This window comes from Phyllostomus hastatus, unplaced genomic scaffold (assembly GCF_019186645.2).
Source record: "Phyllostomus hastatus isolate PE091 unplaced genomic scaffold, TTU_PhHast_1.1 phas_contig_159, whole genome shotgun sequence".
NCBI classification, from domain to species: Eukaryota; Metazoa; Chordata; class Mammalia; order Chiroptera; family Phyllostomidae; genus Phyllostomus; species Phyllostomus hastatus.
In genome coordinates this window covers 13,320,707-13,333,176 of record NW_025333640.1, presented here as the reverse complement: position 1 = coordinate 13,333,176, position 12,470 = coordinate 13,320,707, and positions in this window count along the sequence as shown.

The window sequence follows — 12,470 nt, the reverse complement described above, 5'->3', positions numbered from 1 at the left end:
GATTTTTCTACGCAATTCTTAAATCCTATGACCCCTTCTATAGCCCAGGAAGTTATGATATTTGTTTCAGGAGTGGGAAAACACAAAAGAATGCAGGAATCAAATCTGATTAATTCTTAACTTTTATATTTCATACATGTAACCAAATATTTGGAAAAACATATGATGTGCACCATCATGTATTGACAGAATTGATCACAGGGCCTTGATGAGATAGCGATGTCCTGACCATTGGGAAGGTGAGTGTGAGAGGATTTAGATCCTGAGAAGTGGAATTATAACCTTATATCAATTGTGGGAATGTGGGTGAGGTTGCAGAGGAGGCAGCTTTAGGAACACAAGAGTAGAAGGCATCAGTCCTATGACAAAGCCTAGCGAGCAGCTCACATCTAAGCCTTTACCACAACCATCGAGTGATCAGGGGAAAAAATCTATTACGTATCCATATTGAGGTACCAAAAATACCTCAGAGAATGTCCCAACCTAAGAAACTGAGACCAACACAGCAAAGGCCCCACTTGTGTTTGGAAACAATGGAGAGTTTTGCTGCCATTTTGTAGGGTAAATGGAGTCAGTCTGGCTCCCTCACCGAAATGTCTGGGAAACTAAGATAAGCGGTGTCCTCACAGCTTTGAGAAGGGGTCCGATACATGGTTCCCACAGCCTTGGGAGGGCTCACATGCGTAGCATGAAGCTCTGTTGTATAGTATCTTGGCATATTGTCGGCTTTGTGTGCATGCAGTATATAAGGGAGTTGGGACTTCACAACTTCCCACGGGGTGCCGTGCAGGGAGGGACATGTGGCTCGCACCATGCCTGGATTGCCCTCTTTTGAATAAAGACATGCCAGATATCCCAGCAGCTCTGTGCATATTCTTCCATCTGTCCAAATCCACAGTGAACCAGCCTGGACTTGACAGGTCACAACACACAACTGTTTGGGCCAACAACCCAGGACAAGAATGTGTCAGGTACAACCACATACAGGAATGAGTCAGCAGATGCTGGTATAACTAGACGATGACTCCAAGGACTAGGTGTTCCATCCCAACATCTTTGCCCTTAGAATGCCTTTCTGACTTCCAAAATTTAGGTACATTCTCTGGATAAAATAAAATGAGGTAAACCTCAAGTACACTGAGATGAATTTTTGCCATTCTGGGGACCATGGAGCTTAAAATGGAAATCTAATTATCAGAACACAATAATAGTGTTCTGGAACAATTTGTGCCCATTACAAAATTATCATATATGCATTAGAAGTTATCTAATTGCAAGCAGAATAATATCAATTAAATAATTAGATATGAGAAATGAAGGTTCATTTTACACATCCATCTACATACTGATCAAAATATGTTTTCAGGAAATATAAGCATTTTAATAATAAATTATCTTACAAACTCTTCATGATAATTTCTGTGTCTGTACCAGGCCAGGCTCTGAGCTGGCTAAGCTGTCATCTGGTCAAGGCTGCCTGCCCCTAGTCGATGCAGGAAGCCAGCTAAACAATAAGAAATAATGTTTAGAAGAAAATACTGATAGATGATATTTTACAACAGCAGTTAGTCTTAATTTGGGATTTTTAAAAGCATCAAATAATAAAGAAAATAATATGTTGAGGTATAGTGCAGTGGAGATCGTATAGAATGTAAGGACAGGTAATGGAAGGAAAGACTTTTCAAAACATAGCCCCTTGAGAATGTCACACTAAGCAAAACAAATCAGGCAGAACAAGTCAAGAACCATATGTGATTTCACTCACATGCAGGGTATGAAACTGAAAGCAACAAATCAACACACAAGAAGAACAAACTAAACTTCACAGACACAGACAACAGTATAGTATGGTGGTTACCAGAGGAAAGCGGGGAGGGAGGGACAGGAAGGGTAAAGGGGTCAAACGTACAGTGACAGAAGATTGGACTTCAAGTGGTGAATGCACAATGCAATGTGCAGATGATGTGTCACAGGACTGTACACTTGAAACCTACATAATTTAATTAACCAATGTCACCCCCTCCTCCAGAAAAGCCCCCTAGGAGCTAAGCTCTGTGGACTTCAGAGAAGAAGCGCGTCCAGAACTGTGAAACACCAGCATGGCCTCTGTGCCCTGTTCTGGCTGGGAGCACTAGTAGGGCTTCACCACTAGTCCCCGGTCACGTTCCAAAGGTAGGGTCGGGTAACAGATCCTTAAGGTCGAAAAATTCTTGACTACAAGGTTGTTTTTCTTTTCTGCTGATTCTAGGTTATTTCCCAGGTGTGGTTGGTCTGTTTTCTTTTTCTGGGCCCTGGCTGCTCGCTCTCTGCCAACTTTCACACCTTTCAGGTTACACCATATCATCATCGGCAATCCCAAATACACAGGAGCCTTGCGAGTGCTCAAAGATCAGGAGAAAATGCGTACACCAAAACGGCAACTTCAGGGAATCGACTGAGATTTTACTTTAGTTCAAGGTTACAGTGTAGACTGGTACAATTGCAATATTTTCATGGGAAACAGTCCTTTTATAAAGTGCTGTGCTATAGGTTTAGGTTATATTAACCTTTTCTTTGCCACAACTAGTCAGTCATCACCACCTACTAACATACTAGAGCAAATAAAAATAGTGAAAGCAGTTTGGTGTTCATAACGGAATTAAAACTTATTTTCTTAGCTGGGAGAAAATAAAGTCTACAGATTTAGTTGGGGGGTGAACTCTATCATAATACTTTAAATATTTAAAAATAGCCTTCATTATTTTCCTTCTCACATAATTTTGGAGCTCTTAAGGACAGAAGACTTCAAATGGAATTTACACACAAAATTCATGTAGAAGGAAGTATTTTTGTACTATTTTAGGGGTTTAAAATTCAAATTTTATGGTATAATTTTAGATAGAAGTATATAAAAGTTTTATTTATTTGAAACACCTTAACCCCAAAACAAAAAGCCTAGATGTTATAACTCAATTCTTTGAAAAATATAGCAAAGAGCCCACAATTCCTCTATAATTTTTTTTCTTTCAACCATGTATTTCACTAGAACAGACAATAAAGGTAAATATATTTAGACTAAAATTATAAACACACCAAGAAGTTCATATTAAATTGACAACCACTGTCAAATTATTTCCAAAAATTAAGTTACTTGTATCATATTCACACAATGCAGAGTCAAATGTTCAATACAAGCTACCTTTTCTATTATTTCCCTTAGAAAAATCCATAAGCCATGAGTTGTGTGGTATGTGTGTGTTTAATTTAGCTTCTAAAATCTCATCGTTACAGCCTAAATCAATCAGACGGTAGATTCCCTAGCAATTCTCCTTTATTGATCTAAATATTATTTAGAAATAACAAATTAGTTTCTAAGAGTAGAACAAAGATAATCAATGGGAAAATGTCGTGTTTTCATTGAAAACAAGTACATGTTCAATCAAATGCATGAAAAAAAGTATTTTTTCTTTTATTATTTGACTTTAAGAAACGAGTTTAGTTTAAGCATTTTGCTATGAGGAGTTTCCTGGAGACTGCGATCATACCAGCTCTTGAAAATATGTGAAATCAAAATTAAAATTTTTCATAGACTATTCGATACTCTAAAAATACAGTCATCAATGTAGACATTTTATTTTATTATCTTCAGATAAATTTTGACTTTTATTAAATATAATAAAAAGATAATATCTAACTTATGCAAGATGAACAGTTTCTAGATATCTGCTATACCACATCATGCCTACAGTTAACAATATGTATTGTACACTTAAAACTGTAAGAGGGTATTATCTCATGTTAAATGTTCTTATTATAATAACATATAGCTATGCATATTTAAACACAATCTAAAAACTTTTAATACTACTTATCTAAAATTAAAAACATAAGAACAATAAAATATATAATATAGAAATAATAGAAATAAAAATAAAGAATTATAACTATCATATGCATAAAACAAGTAATTTGTAACATGTAATGGATACAAAAACTTGAAAGAATGAATTCTCAAAGATAAATGTACTATTTTATTATATCATAAGAAAGCACAACATGGGGGAATGAAAATAATCAAATCCAAAGATTTAAGACTGTACTGATTTATAAGTAATGGTTAATATTATCTTTAACTTCAGAGTTCAAAACTGTTTTTTGCAACCACTGTAAAGTAATGACAGTGTTGGAATTTTTCCAAGCAAAAGTGCCCTCTATATTTAAAAGCACTTTAAAACAAATATCATATGATTTCACTTACATGTGGAATCTAAAAAACAAAACAAACAAATAGAAACAGGTTCATAGATACAGAAAACGGACTGACAGCTGTTAATGGGGAGGAAGTTTAAGAGATTGGCTAAAAAAGGTGAAGGGATGAAGCAAGAAGAACAAAAACTCATAGACAAAGCACAGTACGGTGACTGATTACAAGAAGGAAAGGGCGGGTAGGGGAGACAGAAGAGGGTAAAGGGCAAATAAATGGTGACACTAACAGGAGGATACTTGACTGCGTGGTGAACACAGAGGCAATATACAGATGATGTGTTATAGAACTGTACACCTAAATTTCATATAATTTTATTAACCAATGTCACCCCAATAAATTCAATAAAAAAGTACTTTCATTTTTCAATAAACTACTTTCATTTTTCAATAAAAGTACTTTCATTTACTTTTCAATAAAAAAGTAAGGAATATCTCCTGAATGTTTTCATTGAAAAACAGATGCTGATTCACTCCATTGCTTAAAAAATAGTGAAAAATCACTACATACAGAATTGCACCAGAATTTCACAAAAATAAAATGTTCATATAACAAAACATTGTGTTTGTAATATTTCACTGTTGGCTTCAATTTAATTAAACTGTATACACATATTTAACCTTTGCTCTTTATAGGACTAACAATACAATGTTATAATGTTAAGAGTAAAAATCACTACACTAAGAAATTTAAGAGAAAAAAATCATATTTGAAGTAATGAAAAATGCCCCTTTTATGAAACTAAAAAAATGCAGCAGTAAAATCGCTAAGTATTCAATTAGTTATGTGCTGACCTCGCAACTACCTACAGCTCTAAAAATTAAGTAACAAAATAAACCTAACTTCTGCTCTGTAACGATCCAGGAAAAATCATGGAAGTGTTTTCAAGGTTTTTGCAGAATAATTCTCTCTGCAGGGTTTCTTACTGTATTTGCATCTCTGATGATTCATGCTCCTTACACAAGCAACAGTTGAGAAAAACAGTATGAAAAATGTACTGAAGATAACATTGTAAACAAATTTCTTCGGAGAAATATGTATGGGATTTTCCTCTTCAATTCTGCCCTCGTGCCTTCCCTACACTCAACACCACTTGGTGCCTGCCACACACATGAACAGCACACACACCCAATACACACACACACAGACAGCTGTCAGGCTCTCCTGTCACACCGTTCACCTGACAAAAAGAAAACGTTTCCTCTTGTAAATATGAACTTTAGTTTCAATGACTTTAAAATCACCACCCTTGTTTATTTATTTGTACTATTAAATGACAATGGCTTTCTTTCTTTTTTTATTGGGGTAGAACCACAGTATCCAATTTTGGTATCCAGATATAGGAACAGATTATGTAAATGTATTGATCCATCAACTATATACATATGATGATCAAGAGGTCACAGTTTTCAAAAGATTAAAAAGCCAAGTACAAATACATAGAGAGAAGATAGAACTGGGGGAAGGACATGAAAAATTAGAAAAGGAAATTATTTTCATACCTCTAACCCTCAGAGAGTTAACTGCCACACATTTGCTTGATGAATGGATATTGCAGTTAAAATCATAAAAAGTAATTACAGTGACATTTTCAGCCATCTGCATCTACAATGCTAATTCCACAGAGCTGCCCGCAATTATATATTTAAACTAACTGCTGTTAATAAAACTGCCTGTTAAAAATATCAGTTCCTTTAACAAGTGAAACAACAGCTAATGCCAATTGCCAGTTGTCAAGGTAACAGCAGAATACTGGAAGGTGGGCATTTTGCTCCTCTGACCCATGCAATCTGCTTCCTAGATGGGGGCACAGAGTGTAAAGTCAAACACGCAGAGATTACAACGCTGAGGCCAGACATCCTTCCTTCAGCACTTACATGCTAATGTGCTAAAGTCACATTGCAGCTCTGTTAACTGTGCTTGATTGGCTCCTAGTCTAGTTTCTTTTTTTTTTTTTTAAGATTTTACTTATTTATTTTTAGAGAGAGGGGAAGGGAGAGAGAGAGGGGAAGGGAGGGAGAGAGGGAACGAAACATCGATATGAGAGAGAAACATCGCTCAGTTGCCTCTCATAGGCGCCCCAGCCAGCACACAACCTGCAACCCAGGCATGTGCCCCAACTGGGAATGAACCAGGGCCCCTTGCTTTTCAGGACGACACCCAACCAACTGAGCCACACCAGTCAGGGTCCTTGTCTAGTTCTTAAGGCAAATAAATGCAGAGCGTTTATATCCTGAAACATTCCTGTATTGCTAGTTAGTAAAATATGCTTTGCGATATTGTGAGAATTCTCTTTTCAAATGAAATCACTTTATATTTAAAATTAAAAAGGTTTTGGCATCCATTTCACTTTCATTTAAATCATACATAAAATATATTAAAATGGGGGAGCTTTATATTTTAAATAAACTGCATAATTTATGACAGATTAATTTATGTGATTATTGAAACAAAGCTAAAGAGCCCATGATAAATCAGCTAAATTGTTATATAATGGTACATCACAAAAAATAGATATATTATAGGATGACACAGTCCCTGGACAAAAATATGCAACCAGAAAGGGACTGTGGAATCACATGTTTTCGTGGACAGGATTTTCATGAATAACAGCCTTGCTGTTTAGCACATCGAAGCCCTTCAGGGAATGGCCAGAATGTCTGGCACATAATATTAGTAAAGTCAATTCAAACATCTTGTACTCCATTTGCCCCATTTTTACAGGTCTTGGCTTGAGAGCTACAGCAACTTCTTGAAAGCATGGCCAATGTCAAGCCCTCACTCTTAATTCATAATACTGCCCCTGACATTGTCCCTCACTCATCCCAAAATAGTGTGTCCTTGGCCAGACCTCCAGTTCTCGGAGCCATGAAACAACCTCCGTGCCACTTTGCCATGGCCAAGTTCAAAATAAGAAGAAGACTGTGAGAAGAGATTCAACATTTGTTGAATAGTAGAAATTGGAAACGAAGAGCGGATGCTCTTGAATTACAAATCACTGCTTCTAGACAATTACTGTGGAAAGCACAATAATTCTTTAAAGCTGCGGTTCTCATCCTTTAGAACACATCGGAATCTTGTGGAGAGGTGGTTAAAACAAAAATCACAAGTTCCTTTTCCATAGCTTGTAAATCAGTAGGTCTGGGGAGAGACCAGAAAATTTGCATTTCTAATGATTTTGCAGGTAGAAATTCCCCTTCTGGTCCAAGGAACATTTTGGTGGAATATTCAATTAAATAGTTAAGCCGTTTTGTAGATTATCACAAACTCACTTCTGAAGCTTTAATGAAATCAATTGTTGTTTATGGCAGTCAAAGAGTCATTTCCCTTTGATCAGATACTGTCAAACAGAGAAACCTGTTCTTACTCAGGTCTCTCACTTACTGCAGCATTTGCAGAAATGGAGCTAGAGGGACAAACTCCTAATCTGTTAGACTCCATAAACCCAAAGATAAGTAATACAAGCCCTGAAAAGGACTGTTTAAATCCACCCTTAGATACTAAGTGGAATACTTCTTCTGAGGCCACTGAAATGTTGAGGCAAAATAGTAACACATCAGCTGCAGTAAGTCCAAGGTGTCTCCTAACTCTATACTTTTGGTGAAGATACAGATGATGTTGTGCTGTAAGAGGCTCCAGGGGCTTGGACTTCTTATACGTGTATAACTTTATCATAGGGACAAGATGAGATAAGGGAAAATACGTGGACACTCTTTGCTAATAATGCAAATAGAGGTAGTTATGAAAAACGTGATTAGGGTTGTTTAAAAGAAAGAAAGTAAAAAGGGAAAGGGTGAAATGGAAAAAAATTCAGAAAAATTAAACTGAATGTTAACTGTTCAAAAGGCTGATTAAAATATCATGAAAAAGGAGAAGATAGATGATACGACCACTAAAATTTCAGTGAATCACTATATAAAGATAAAGTGATCTGGCTGCCCGCCAATTCTTCAAACTGTAAAAGCGGTGTGACAGGTGTGCTTAATTTTCCCTAACCTTACTAAATTTTTAAAAATCTGACTATTGTGCAAAAAGGGATTTATAATCACCCTGAGTCAACGCCAATTACAACTACATAGAACAGAGAAGACAATTATGACTCTGGATGACAGGAGGGTCAAGGTCCCTTGGCTCCAACCCCAACAACCAACATTACTTACACTGATACAGGTAAAATAGCCAGAGGGTGGTGGTGAAACTTTAGATTGCTAGACCCTGTGCCCAATACAATGTCACCTAAAGCAGGATAATAAAACATTAACACGCAGTATAATTAAACTGAGGAGATATGGTGAGCAACTCTAGAAGATACAGGTAAAAAGTGTGGCTTAAAATGTTGGAATTTATTAATAAACTCCTCTATGGTTTTCTCATCCTACCAGAATGTATTATTAGAATAGATGTAATGTTCATATGGAAGACTATTATCTTACCAATTTACCGAGGAAAAGGTTGTCCTGCAAATCTGTTCTTCATGCTCTTTTAATAGAGCATGAGAAAGGGAAACTTTTAAAAGTATCTAAGCCCACTCAAGCAGCTAATTTAAAACAATCAGGATACAGTAGGGTCAGAAACCTAAGTGCATGAAGAAATTTTTATTTTAATTAAAAGTCTTTGAGATGCAGTTATATCAATACCCACAAATTCCTTGTTTAATGGCCTGTGAGAAAAGCTGATGAGTCCTGGAGATTCACTGCAGGTTGCAGAAGTCTTAATAAATAGTAGCTCGTGCCACAAATAGTGCACAATAGGATATTAATGATTTGAACTGTGTAACAAGCTAAGAAAGACTAATTTTATGACCAATGTGGCTAATATTTTCCATTTCTACTCATGAAGAAATACAAAGCCGTTTTGCATTCATGTCAGATAAATGAAAAAATATACTTTTACTGTGTTTTCACAAAGATACTTAATTTTTCCTGTCATTGCCACAACTGATGAAATAAACAGCCATTTTTCCTATGCATCTGATACCCAGAACTTGCTTGTTTTAGAACTGGAAGTTTGTACCCTTTGACCAATACCTGTCTGCTCATTTCCCCCACCTTCTAGCCCTGGTAACCACCATTCTACTACCTGTTACTGTGGATTTGGCTTTTTTACATTCCACATATAAGTGATATCATACAATATTTGTCTTGCCTTGACTTATTTCACTTAACCTAATGCCTTCAAAGTCCATCCATGTCACAAACGACAGCATGTTCTTTTGCATAGCTAAATATATTCCATTGTGTATACATATGTATATAGACATATATACATACATGTATGTCTCATGTACACACACACACGTATGTCCAGAAAGTATCCATCCATGTACTGTGAAAAATAGAGACATTTATTAAATAAAATACATGATACAAAAAACATTGTACATAGAACAATGAAGTCTCAGTCCCCTTCAAAGTAGACACTTTGGGACCTCACACAGTTCTCCCAATCACCCTCAGCTGCCCTGTCATATTTTCCTGAATCTCATCGATAAGTCAGTCTCATGAGTCTGAAATCTCTTCCCTTTCAAAGGTGATTTTAGTTCTGGGAAAAGCCAGAAGTTGCAGGGCACCAAATCTGGGATTTAGGGGGGCTGAGTCACCTGGGTGATTTGATGTTTCCCCAAAAATCTCTACACGAGATGTGATGCATGTACATTGTCATGATGAAGCTCCCAATTATCAGTTGCCATAACTGTGGCCTTCTAAATCACCTGAATATTTTCCATGGAAAAATGTTCAAGCTTAACACAAAATTTGATACAGATTCATTGGTCTACTTGCTCAGTCATTTTGAATGCAAGAGCCACACAGTACACATGCTCACTCAATGGCATGTACTACCCCTACTAACTAGTACAGTGAAGTCATCATTGTTCACACATGCACATTGCAGTCCACTCTCCTTGGCTGCCAGGTTACATCAATGTCACATAGACCAATCTCATTATATTAACAATGGTTGGACTTTTCTGGACTCTCTCTCTCTCTGTCTCTCTCTGTCTCTCTCTGTGTGTGTGTGTATATATATATATATATATATATATATATATATATCACATTTTCTTTGTTCATTTACCCATTAGTGAACACTTACCACATTTTGCCATTTATAATGTGTACTTCTTTGCCCAACTTTTTGAAGGAAAAATAAGGATATACATTATACATGGGCATAATGACTACATAGCATGGATATAATAATGGGTACAATAACCCTGTGTAGAATGTTCACAAAAACGTGGGTGCACTCTGTACACAGAAGTGCATTATACATGGCAAAATATGTTAAATTGTTTCCAAGCCTTGGATATTATGAATGATGCTGCAATGAGCATGTGAATACAGATATTCCTTCTTTTTCTGTTTTCATTACTTCAGAATATATAACCAAAAGTGGAACTACTAGATCACATGGTAGTTCTATTTTTAACTTTTTGAGGAATTTCCATGCAGTTTTCCATAGTGGCTGCACCAATTTATAACCCCATTGACAGTGAATTCCTGTTCTCCATACACTCTCCACCACTTGGTATCTCTTGTCTTTTGGTGATAGCCATCTAACAGGAATGAGACAATATATCAGTGTGATTTTGATTTGCATTTTTGGATGATTAGTGATGTTGAGCATCTTTTCTTGTACTTGTTGGCCATTTGTATAGGTCTTCTTTGTAAAAACATCTATTCAATTCCTCTGCCAATTTTTAAATTGGATTGTTTGTATTTTTGCTAATGAGGTGTATGAGTTCTTTATAATTTGATTTTAGAGATAAACTTAAGCCAACTCAATTGAAAAGTATAGTTATTTATTATATTAATGATATACTGTTTATATCTCAATCTAAAGCCTAAACTAAAATGGAATTATAAGCACTTGCTAGTCATATGACCCAAGAAGATAGCTGATTAGCTGAACTACAGTACAGGGCTCCACAAAAACAGTGAAACAAATGGACATTTCTTAGATAGGAGTGACTAGGGAACCTCTCAAACAACCAAAAATATGTCACTGCCAACTCCAAAATCAAAGCAAGCAGTATAAAAATTTATTAGGCTGTTTGTTTCTGTAGAAATCACATACAACTTCAGAAATTTTTAGCCCTTATTTTTAAATTTAACAAGAAAGACAAACTCAATTTGAGGGAGACTTTGAACAACAGCAATTTTTTTTCCTTTTTTAGATCTTCAAACAACTATAGCGCTATCTATCCATATTGAATACCATATATATATATAAAAACAGAATATTCTCATATTACATGAGCTTTATTTACTGATATCAAGAGAAGTTTAATCAAGTTAAGGCCCTAATTTTGCCACATTAACTCCATGAGAAAACATGCTTCTCCCTATGACCGGGTCAAAAATATCACATATGACTAAAATGCATCCCATGTAGTTTATATCGAAACAAAAGAAAAATTTTATGAACTAAAAGGTAAATATGATACATTTGAATATTTGATATTTAAACATCAAATATTTGATATTCAAATATCAAATATTTGATATTACTTTTTAATATACTTTGATCTTAATAATGATTTCAGATGAAACCAATTTGGCAGCACAAATATTTCTTCTTTAATAATGTGATTCTCTAATTTCTCATCTCTACAAAATATATAAAAAATATTACTCCAGGAATGTGAATTTTGTTTCAAATTAATATACATGATTAATGTGCTGGAATCTAATTTTCAAAGTAATAAAAATAATTTTATACTTTGTGACTTTTTTCTTTGACTTTTAATTAAATTTCTTTTATAAGGATTTAGACATCTGATTTGAAGAATAATTAAAATTCGTTCTTTTTATTCATGAATTCTATTGTTATAAAATGGAAAGTGTCAGTGCAAGTTACCAGTTAAAGTGAACCTTAAATGGACTTTAGAATATTGTAATATATTCAAAGTACAGAGATAAAAATAATTTTTTAAATCAGGTTTTGTTCATTAATCTGTGACATGGATCTGTGTGCACTGAATATGGATTTACTTGAAAAAAAATTGCCTTAAATTTTAACATTGATTTTGTCAATCTATAAAAATTGAGAGTGGCATTTTGAGCAGGACAGTGTGATGTGTAAAACAAAAATTTATTGTAAGTGATAAGCAAGATAATTCAGAAAAGATCATTTTTTTCTCTTTTGTTTTAGAAATATCTTGAAGAATACAAAGAGTGAGTTACAGAGATTGCTAGGTAGAATGACCAATGATAAAGAGTTTTAA